The sequence below is a fragment of the Leptodactylus fuscus genome, chromosome 11 (genome assembly GCF_031893055.1).
Source record: "Leptodactylus fuscus isolate aLepFus1 chromosome 11, aLepFus1.hap2, whole genome shotgun sequence".
NCBI lineage: Eukaryota > Metazoa > Chordata > Amphibia > Anura > Leptodactylidae > Leptodactylus > Leptodactylus fuscus.
Window position 1 is genome coordinate 67,269,171 of NC_134275.1, and position 12,008 is coordinate 67,281,178.

The following is a 12,008-nucleotide window of genomic DNA, read 5'->3' on the forward strand; positions in this document are numbered from 1 at the left end:
GACACCGGTGACGTTGAAAAAAGTAGGCAAAACCCATTGCCTAAAAGAACAGCGACGCCCAGCTTCGCGTCATTCTGAGCTTGCAATTCACCGGGACGGAGGTTTCCGTCCAGCTAGCTAGGGCTTAGATTCTGGGTAGGCAGGGACAGGCTAGGATAGGAAGGAGAAGACAACCAACAGCTCTTATAAGAGCTAAATTCCAGGGAGAAGCTTGTCAGTGTAACGTGGCACTGATGGGCTCAATCGCCGCAACCCAGCTTTCCCAGGATCCTGAATGGAATACACTGACAGTGTATTCCCGTATACCCGATATATACCCCCGATACCCGTTCCAACGGTGTGCCCCCCCACCTTCACCCCAGAAATACACTGCAAGTCCCCTAGCAATAGAATTGGGGCTATATACACCCACTATTTTTGCTACTGCCATATAGTGCCATTGTCTGACTGGGAATTCAAAGAATATATTGGGGTTACGTGCACCCACAATTTTTGCTACTGCCATATAGTGCCATTGTCTGACTGGGAATTCAAAGAATATATTGGGGTTACAAATACCCTCATTTCTTGCTACTGCCATATAGTGCCATTGTCTGACTGGGAATTCAAAGAATATATTGGGGTTACAAATACCCTCATTTTTTGCTACTGGTATATAGTGCCATTGTCTGACTGGGAATTCAAAGAATATATTGGGGTTACAAATACCCTCATTTCTTGCTACTGCCATATAGTGCCAGTTTCTGACTGGTAATTCAAAGAATATATTGGGGTTACGTGCACCCACAATTTTTGCTACTGGTATATAGTGCCATTGTCTGACTGGGAATTCAAAGAATATATTGGGGTTACAAATACCCTCATTTCTTGCTACTGGTATATAGTGCCATTGTTTGACTGGGAATTCAAAGAATATATTGGGGTTATAAATACCCTCATTTCTTGCTACTGCCATATAGTGCCAGTTTCTGACTGGTAATTCAAAGAATATATTGGGGTTACGTGCACCCACAATTTTTGCTACTGGTATATAGTGCCAGTTTCTGACTGGGAATTCAAAGAATATATTGGGGTTACAAATACCCTCATTTCTTGCTACTGGTATATAGTGCCATTGTCTGACTGGGAATTCAAAGAATATATTGGGGTTACAAATACCCTCATTTCTTGCTACTGGTATATAGTGCCATTGTCTGACTGGGAATTCAAAGAATATATTGGGGTTATAAATACCCTCATTTCTTGCTACTGCCATATAGTGCCAGTTTCTGACTGGTAATTCAAAGAATATATTGGGGTTATAAATACCCTCATTTCTTGCTACTGGTATATAGCGCCATTGTCTGACTGGGAATTCAAAGAATATATTGGGGTTACGTGCACCCACAATTTTTGCTACTGGTATATAGTGCCAATTTCTAACTGGGAATTCAAAATGCGCAAGGCTCCCGGAAAGGGACGTGGACGAGGCCGTGGGCGAGGTCGGGGGAATGGTTCTGGGGAGCAAGGTAGCAGTGAAGCCACAGGGCGTCCCGTGCCTACTCCTGTGGGGCAGCAAGCATTGCGCCACTCCACAGTGCCAGGGTTGCTTGCCACATTAACTAAACTGCAGGGTACAAACCTTAGTAGGCCCGAGAACCAGGAACAGGTCTTGCAATGGCTGTCAGAGAACGCTTACAGCACATTGTCCAGCAGCCAGTCAGACTCTGCCTCCTCTCCTCCTATTACCCAACAGTCTTGTCCTCCTTCCTCCCAAAATTCCCAAGCTTCACAGAACAATAACCCCAACTGTCCCTGCTCCCCAGAGCTGTTCTCCGCTCCTTTCATTGTCCCTCAACCTGCCTCTCCACGTCACGATTCCACGAACCTAACAGAGGAGCATCTGTGTCCAGATGCTCAAACACTAGAGTCTCCTCCATCTCCGTTCGATTTGGTGGTGGATGACCAGCAACCCACCCTCATCGACGATGATGTGACGCAGTTGCCGTCAGGGCATCCAGTTGACCGGCGCATTGTGCGGGAGGAGGAGATGAGACAGGAGTTGGAAGAGGAAGTGGTGGATGATGAGGACACTGACCCGACCTGGACAGGGGGGATGTCAAGCGGGGAAAGTAGTGTGGATGTTGAGGCAGGTGCAGCACCAAAAAGGGTAGCTAGAGGCAGAGGCAGAGGTCAGCAGCTTAGGCGAAGCCAGGCCACACCCGGAATCTCCCAAGATGTTCCAGTTCGTACCCAGCCCCGAAAAACTCCCACCTCGAGGGCACGTTTCTCGACGGTGTGGAGTTTTTTCAAGGAATGCGCCGAGGACAGATATAGTGTTGTCTGCACAATTTGCCTCTCAAAATTGATTAGGGGCTCTGAGAAGAGCAACCTGTCCACCACTTCAATGCGCCGTCATTTGGAATCCAAGCACTGGAATCAGTGGCAGGCAGCAACGGCAGGACAAAGGCCGCCTGCCGTTCACGCCACTGCCACTGCCTCTGCCACTGCCTCTGCCTCTGCCACTGCCACTGCTGACTGTGCTGGCGATGCACTCCAGAGGACGAGCCAGGACACCACTTCATCTGCCTCCGCCACTTTGTTGACTTCTCCCTCATCCTCCCCTGTTCCTGTCTTATCTCCTTCTCCTGCACCATCAAAGGCACCATCAGGCGCTTCTTTACAACAACCCACCATCTCTCAGACATTGGAGCGGCGGCAGAAATACACTGCTAACCACCCACACGCGCAAGCCTTGAACGCCAACATCGCTAAACTGCTGGCCCAGGAGATGTTGGCGTTCCGGCTTGTTGAAACTCCCGCCTTCCTGGACCTGATGGCAACTGCGGCACCTCGCTATGCCGTCCCTAGCCGTCACTACTTCTCCCGGTGTGCTGTCCCCGCCTTGCACCAGCACGTGTCACTCAACATCAGGCGGGCCCTTAGTTCCGCACTTTGCACAAAGGTCCACTTGACCACCGACGCGTGGACAAGTGCATGCGGACAGGGACGCTACATTTCACTGACGGCACACTGGATGAATGTAGTTGAGGCTGGGACTGCTTCCCAAACTGGCCCGGTGTACCTCGTCTCCCCGCCTAACATTCCTGGCAGGGACACGAGAAGAACACCCCCCTCCTCCTCCTCCTCTACCGCCTCCTCCTCCGCCACCGCCTCCTCCTCCGCCACCGCCTCCTCCTCCGCTGTTAGATTGACCCCAGCTACGAGTTGGAAACATTGCAGCACTGGCGTTGGTAGACGTCAGCAGGCTGTGCTGAAGCTGATCAGCTTGGGGGACAGACAGCACACTGCCTCCGAGGTGAGGGATGCCCTCCTCGATGAGACGGCAATATGGTTTGAGCCGCTGCACCTGGGCCCAGGCATGGTCGTTTGTGATAACGTCCGGAACCTGGTAGCAGCTCTGGAGCTTGCCGGACTCCAACATGTTCCATGCCTGGCCCACGTCTTCAACCTAGTGGTGCAACGTTTCCTAAAGAGCTACCCCAATGTTCCAGAGCTACTGGTGAAAGTGCGGCGCATGTGCGCCCACTTTCGCAAGTCGACAGTAGCCGCTGCTAGCTTAAAATCTCTCCAGCAACGCCTGCATGTGCCACAACACCAGCTTTTGTGCGACGTCCCCACACGCTGGAACTCAACGTTTCAGATGTTGAATAGAGTGGTTGAGCAGCAGAGACCTTTGATGGAATACCAGCTACAAAACCCTAGGGTGCCACAAAGTCAGCTGCCTCAGTTTCACATCCATGAGTGGCCATGGATGAGAGACCTTTGTGACATCCTACGGGTCTTTGAGGAGTCCACAAGGAGGGTGAGCTCTGAGGATGCGATGGTGAGCCTTACAATCCCTCTCTTGTGTGTTCTGAGAGAATCCCTGATTGACATCAGGGATAACTCAGATCACACAGAGGAGTTAGGGATAGCATCCGATCCGTCACAGCTGGAGAGTAGGTCCACACATCTGTCCGCTTCACTGCGTTTAATGGAGGAGGAGGAGGAGGAGGAGGAGGAAGAAGAGTTGTCCGATGATGTGATGGTGATACAGGAGGCTTCCGGGCAACTTCGAATCGTCCCATTGTTGCAGCGCGGATGGGTAGACATGGAGGATGAGGAGGAAATGGAGATTGAACTTTCCGGTGGGGCCAGAGGAGTCATGCCAACTAACACTGTGGCAGACATGGCTGAGTTCATGTTGGGGTGCTTTACAACCGACAAGCGTATTGTCAAAATCATGGAGGACAACCAGTACTGGATCTTTGCTATCCTTGACCCCCGGTATAAAAACAACATCTCATCTTTTATTCCGGTAGAGGGGAGGGCCAATCGCATCAATGCTTGCCACAGGCAATTGGTGCAGAATATGATGGAGATGTTTCCAGCATGTGACGTTGGCGGCAGGGAGGGCTGTTCCTCCAGTAGGCAACCAAGTTCTCACCGGTCCACACAAACGAGGGGCACACTGTCTAAGGTCTGGGACACCTTGATGGCACCCCCTCGCCAAAGTGCCGCCACGGAGGGTCCTAGTGTCACCAGGCGTGAGAAGTATAGGCGCATGTTGCGGGAATACCTTTCCGACCACAGCCCTGTCTTCTCCGACCCCTCTGCGCCCTACACGTATTGGGTGTCGAAGTTGGACCTGTGGCTTGAACTTGCCCTATATGCCTTGGAGGTGCTGTCCTGTCCTGCCGCCAGCGTCCTATCTGAGAGGGTGTTCAGTGCAGCCGGTGGCATCATCACTGACAAGCGCACCCGTCTGTCAGCTGAGAGTGCCGACCGGCTCACTTTGATAAAAATGAACCACCACTGGATAGAGCCTTCATTTTTGTGCCCACCTGTGTAAAGCACCCCAACATGAAACTCCATGTCTGTACTCAACCTCTCCAATTCCTCCGCATCCTCATACTCATCCACCATAAGCGTTGCACAATTCTGCTAATACTAGGCTCCCTCCAACATGATTTCCCCCAACTCTGCTGGTTAGAGGCTCCCTCCACCCTGATTTCCACCAACTCTGCTGGTTAGAGGCTCCCTCCACCCTGCTTTCCCACAACTCTGCTGGTTAGAGGCTCCTTCCACCATGAATTTGCCCAAACTGGGCTGTTTAGAGGCTCCCTCCACCATGAATTGGTCCAAACTGGGCTGTTTAGCGGCTCCCTCCACCATGAATTGGTCCAAACTGGGGTTTTTAGAGGCTCCCTCCACCATGAATTGGTCCAAACTGGGCTGTTTAGAGGCTCCCTCCACCATGAATTGGTCCAAACTGGGGTTTTTAGAGGCTCCCTCCACCATGAATTGGTCCAAACTGGGCTGGTTAGAGGCTCCCTCCACCATGAATTTGCCCAAACTGGGCTGTTTAGAGGCTCCCTCCACCATGAATTTGCCCAAACTGGCCTGTTTAGAGGCTCCCTCCACCATGAATTGGTCCAAACTGGGGTTTTTAGAGGCTCTTTCCACCATGAATTGGTCCAAACTGGGCTGTTTAGAGGCTCCCTCCATCATGAATTGGTCCAAACTGGGGTTTTTAGAGGCTCCCTCCACCATGAATTGGTCCAAACTGGGCTGGTTAGAGGCTCCCTCCACCATGAATTTGCCCAAACTGGGCTGTTTAGAGGCTCCCTCCACCATGAATTGGTCCAAACTGGGGTTTTTAGAGGCTCCCTCCACCATGAATTGGTCCAAACTGGGCTGTTTAGAGGCTCCCTCCACCATGAATTGGTCCAAACTGGGGTTTTTAGAGGCTCCCTCCACCATGAATTGGTCCAAACTGGGCTGTTTAGAGGCTCCCTCCACCATGAATTGGTCCAAACTGGGCTGTTTAGAGGCTCCCTCCACCATGAATTGGTCCAAACTGGGGTTTTTAGAGGCTCCCTCCACCATGAATTGGTCCAAACTGGGCTGTTTAGAGGCTCCCTCCACCATGAATTGGTCCAAACTGGGGTTTTTAGAGGCTCCCTCCACCATGAATTTGCCCAAACTGGGCTGTTTAGAGGCTCCCTCCACCATGAATTTGCCCAAACTGGGCTGTTTAGAGGCTCCCTCCACCATGAATTGGTCCAAACTGGGGTTTTTAGAGGCTCCCTCCACCATGAATTGGTCCAAACTGGGGGGTTTTAGAGGCTCCCTCCACCATGAATTTGCCCAAACTGGGCTGTTTAGAGGCTCCCTCCACCATGAATTGCTCCAAACTGGGCTGTTTATAAGCTCCCTCCATCATGAATTGGTCCAAACTGGGCTGTTTAGAGGCTCCCTCCACCATGAATTGGTCCAAACTGGGGTTTTTAGAGGCTCCCTCCACCATGAATTGGTCCAAACTGGGGTTTTTAGAGGCTCCCTCCACCATGAATTTGCCCAAACTGGGCTGTTTAGAGGCTCCCTCCACCATGAATTGGTCCAAACTGGGCTGTTTAGAGGCTCCCTCCATCATGAATTGGTCCAAACTGGGCTGTTTAGAGGCTCCCTCCACCATGAATTGGTCCAAACTGGGGTTTTTAGAGGCTCCCTCCACCATGAATTGCTCCAAACTGGGCTGTTTATAAGCTCCCTCCATCATGAATTGGTCCAAACTGGGCTGTTTAGAGGCTCCCTCCACCATGAATTGGTCCAAACTGGGGTTTTTAGAGGCTCCCTCCACCATGAATTGGTCCAAACTGGGGTTTTTAGAGGCTCCCTCCACCATGAATTTGCCCAAACTGGGCTGTTTAGAGGCTCCCTCCACCATGAATTGGTCCAAACTGGGCTGTTTAGAGGCTCCCTCCATCATGAATTGGTCCAAACTGGGCTGTTTAGAGGCTCCCTCCACCATGAATTGGTCCAAACTGGGGTTTTTAGAGGCTCCCTCCACCATGAATTGGTCCAAACTGGGGTTTTTAGAGGCTCCCTCCACCATGAATTTGCCCAAACTCTGCTGGTTAGAGGCTCAATCCACCCTGATTTTCAAAACAAATGTTGGTGCCAACCTCAACTTACTACAAGGGCCAAATTCACTGCTGGTGACAAGCTCTCCTCACTGCAAGTGCCAAATACACATGTTTCAAGGTGGTATTGAGTGTGTAAAGGGTGTAGTTGTTAGGCTGTGATGTTGGGGTAATAGAGGGTCTTTGGTGTGTTAGATGCCCCCAGACATGCTTCCCCTGCTGTCCCAGTGTCATTCCAGAGGTGTTGGCATCATTTCCTGGGGTGTCATAGTGGACTTGGTGACCCTCCAGACACGGATTTGGGTTTCCCCCTTAACGAGTATCTGTTCCCCATAGACTATAATGGGGTTCGAAACCCGTTCGAACACACGAACATTGAGTGGCTGTTCGAATCGAATTTCGAACCTCGAACATTTTAGTGTTCGCTCATCTCTAATACTTAACGTTGCCCAGGACAGTGGGACTGCACCTGAAATCCAGGACTGTCCCGCCGCCCCTAGGATGGTTGGGAGATACGTGTGTCACAGCTTACACTGCTGCATTCTACAAAGCTAATATTTACTTTTACACTATATAAAGTGCTTTAACCATACAAAGTTTATCACCTGGAATTACATTTACAGCCATAGACTATACACAGCCTTGTATGGAACCAGACTAAGCCTGATTTAGTTACACGTTTCTCCCATTGCTGAGATATCATCATGTATACCAATATACAAATGGACTCTGCATTGCAGCTGTCCTCTTTGGAGCAATGGCAATGCCTTCAATGCTCCAAATAACTAATTTGCATATTGACAAAAAAAGCAGGCACCGATTCACAAGGGGAAAACAACACCAGGTGACCCTAACTTATCTATCCATGTTGCTGGGTTCAGTTGACAGACTCCCCCTTTAAAGCCCATATCAAACCGGCCACAATCGTGGAGTCGGAGGCTACATAAACATATGATGATGTTATGTACTGTGGCTGGTTTGATATGGAGTTTCCTGGTGACAGACTCCTTGTTATCTTCAGGGAACCAAGGGACAAGCTTTTTGCGTAAGTTTTAACCATCTTCGTGTAATGAAAACCAATCTTCATTATAAGTGTATATTGAAGTTTTCTAACAAGTTGTCGGGCGTTTGTTGAGCGATCCTGTTGTGTGTTGTGGAGCATCAATGTATCTGTCATCCTGTAATTAAATGAGATTTCATTTTACTGAGCGGCAGAGTTCAAGTTCACATATCACAACATTTAACAGTATAATTGCTTTTCCTCCGGTGCTGCACCCGGCATGCTGATACTGTGTCTTCTATCACCCGCCTCTGTCTAATTAGGATATCTGTCTCCTCCAGGATAAAACCACTGATAGCCAGACCGGGCAGCAGGGCTTTACCTGGACACAGAGCTTTATATCTTTTTCAAAAAAAAAAATAATACAAGAAACAAGATTTTAATAATTATACCCAATGGGTCAATGTGGGTACCAGGCCGTAGGGGCACTGCCAAGGGAGAGTGGCGTCAAGGTTCATTCCTTGATGGGGTTTTTCTTTAAAGCCCCCTGCCGGCATTTACCTTCCACCTATGATCATAACTAGAATTACTTTTAGCAGCTAAAAAAACATAAGGTACCCAAATAAAAATGTTGGATTGGTGCAACATTTGGCAGACAGGTATGTATAGGATTACAGGTGTGCTCTGATATGGGTTATGTGACAAGAGAACATAAAAGTGCTTCCCACACTTCCTTATAAAAAGGATATCAGAGGCTACTTTTGGGTAGTGTACCTTTTGATAACAGCTCATTGACTGCTAGACATGCCTCTACAATACAGTCTAAGATATATTGACCACTTGATAGACTTTGAGAGGGGTCGCATCATTGAACTGAGACAAATAGGGTGGTCCTTTCGACAAATTTCCTATCATCTAAGCTATTCTGTTAGGAAGTGCTGGGAGCCTTGGTTATACAAGGGATCTCACACATGGAGAACAGGCTCTGGACTACCCACACAGACCACTAGCACAGAGGATCATTTGCTCCACCAACAGGCACAAACAGTGTCCACAGTTCCCTTGTCTATCGTCCAGACATACATGGCATCTTCATAACACATTTCTTTCTCTGCGTAGATCATTTCCAGGCAAAAGGAAATTTGGTGTCAAGCCTCCCATTATGTGCCCTGCCACTGACACCCTGCTACCGCTGCCTTCATTTGCAATTTGCAGCGGTGTCGTCAATGAGAAACTTGGACTGCTATAGACTGAACCTGTATTATCTTTTGCAACAGACCCAGGTTCTTTTTGGGACCCAATGATGGTTGAGGTTGAGTATGGAGGACACACTGCCCCAATTGTGATGATCCGAGGAGTCATTGTATAGACAGCTGGTTACCTCTAGTACTGACACGAGAGACACTAACCGCTCAGTGATCATCCTGCGGCCGCATGTGTTGCCACTCATGCTTCCAATTGGCATTTCTCTGCAGGATAATGCTCATCCATACACTGCAAGGGTTTCCCAGGAATGCCTCAGTCAGATGGCAATACGTCCAAGAATTATCACCAATTGAGCATTTATAGGACCAGCTGGATTGCCAACTTTATCAACCTACAATTGTGCAGGATCTACAGACCCAGCTGCAATATCTGTGGGCAAATGTGCCACAGGATACCATATGGAACCTGTAAGTGTCCACGCCCAGTGGTATCTCATGCAGGCTACAACTGGTGTGCTATTCTGTATTCACTTTGAAATCCTTGCTTCAGTGTTCAGAAGAGCAATAAGTACCACCAGCCTTGCTGAACTATATTAGGGGACACATCCACAAGACCACAGAGGTTATATGTAACAGCCAGAGCTGGCTTCATGGCCATCCCATCTGGTGCATTATCTGTCATTACTGAACCATTTGCCCGTGGTTTGTTCCTAGGATATGACCTGAGGAGCGTCACTTTAGCAAGTTATAGTAATGTCATTCAACCACTATAAAATGTATTACTTTAGTACTAGACGAGGCACCATAAAGGGGTGGGGGAACAGCACCACGTACTGTACAGGGCACTAAACTGAAGGTCTTCTTGTCAATCATTACATAAGGGAATGTCTTAGTCTTGATCAGTATTAGCTAAGAATGCTTTTGCTTTTTACGCCATGAAATATATAAAAAATATATAAAAAAGTTGCAATCCAGGAGGGGCCCTCACCAACAGTAACAAATCTTGCCACGGTACAGTGGGGTGAAAATACCCTTTCTAAGGATTTAGGCACTTGGTGGTTGGATTCACCATGATGAATAGCTCTAGGTACAGGAAGGGTATGTTCACACAACAGAAATATCTGCTTCCCTTTAAATATAGATGGAGGGTGGAATGAATTTTGAGCTAATTTTGAGGCTATAGCCTCAGCTTCCCCTGTTGTATAACTTTCTGCAGGCAGATTGGCCTACAAGATCCAATGTCTTAGTGCGCCCTCACAGAGAAGCGCAGAGCCGATATCCCAAGAATTTACTACAGAGGATTGTCAAGAGTTGGACCATAATATCGCAGCACAAAGAGTCCCTATGGCATTATGTGTGTGCACAAAGATCAGCACATTCAATATATCACATCAATATTTGGCTAAGGCCCCACGTAGTGTCCCGCAGCAAAAAAGCACTGTGGGAAAAACCAGGGCGACAACACAGGTTTGCAGAGTTTTCCTCTGCGGACTTTCTGCTTCAATTATACCTATAGGGAAACCGCCAGCGTTTCCGTAGGTATAATTTACATGTTGTGATTTCCAAAATTGTAACTGTTTTGGAAATCGCATGTCTGCTGTGCATATTTTTCCACAAAGTGGGGATGTGATTCACTAGATTCCATTAAAAAACGCAGATTTTTTTCCCTCCACGATCAAACGGTAGCGTTTACACAACATGGGGCCCTGGCTGCAGCCAGTTTCTGAAGGACCTCAGCTAGGAGTTTGTTCCAAACATCTTGGAGAACTAAGACTTGGTTTGCATCTGCGTTCAGTATTCAGTTCAGGCAGTCTGCTTGGGGACCCCCGAATGGAATAATGAACACATTGACAAGTGGCGAGCTTATGAAAGCACACGAATCCATAAGGGGGTCCGTGTGTTCTCCGTGCGGAACATGCGGAGAGAAAAGTATTTCATGAACTACTTTCCTCTCTGCATGATTTGTGCAGACACCCCGTGGAAAACACACACACCCCATTGTAGTCTATGGGGTCCGTGTTCATAAGCTCACCGCTTGTCAATATGTTCAGTATTCCATTCAGGGGGTCCCCATGCAGACAAATATACCGAACGCAGATGTAAACCAGGCCTAAGCACAGATCTTCTGTGGATGTAGGCTTCTTCCAATCCTTCTCTCTCTTCATGTAAACCCAGACAGACTGGATGATATTGAGATCAGGGTGCGGTGGGGGCCATATCATCACTTCCAGGACTCCTCCTCCCAAGTGTAGTCACACCAAATATTAATGGGATTTAGATTTCTTTTTTCACTCACTTTCCATTTTACTCATCGACAAGAATAAAGTATTAAATCTTATTTGAAAGCATTCTTACGTTTCAGATTTTTTCCACACCTGCCTAAAACATTTGCACTGCAGATTCCCATAGTGTGCCCTGCCAGATCCCATATATTATTGCTAACCACACAACTCTAAGATGTAAACAGCATATACAGTATATAATGCACCTATATTATACTAACAGCTATATGGCGTCCTCCTCGCTCCCTGCACCTTGGACATACAGTATGCTACCAGCTCCTCTTCCGAGCTACGCCCCTGTGTATATTATTTACGTAGATGTAAAACATCTCTGAAATGCACTTAAGGTTTTGCATACATTTGTATTTTTGGACTCGAGAGAGACAAATGCACTTGGCAATGAGTGACCTGTGTCTCCTGAAATGGGAAATGCTCGTATTTACTTTACAATGGGCCAGGCTGGCTGCGCTGGTCAAGGGTCTATTTGATAAGGCAGGTGAAATGGAGAATGACGCCTCCCAGGTTTATGTTGCTTGAAGTGGTGTCAGTTACCTATACAGAAGTGAAACTCCAGCCTGCCTGAGAAGATTACCTGGGAGGACGGAAGCCGATC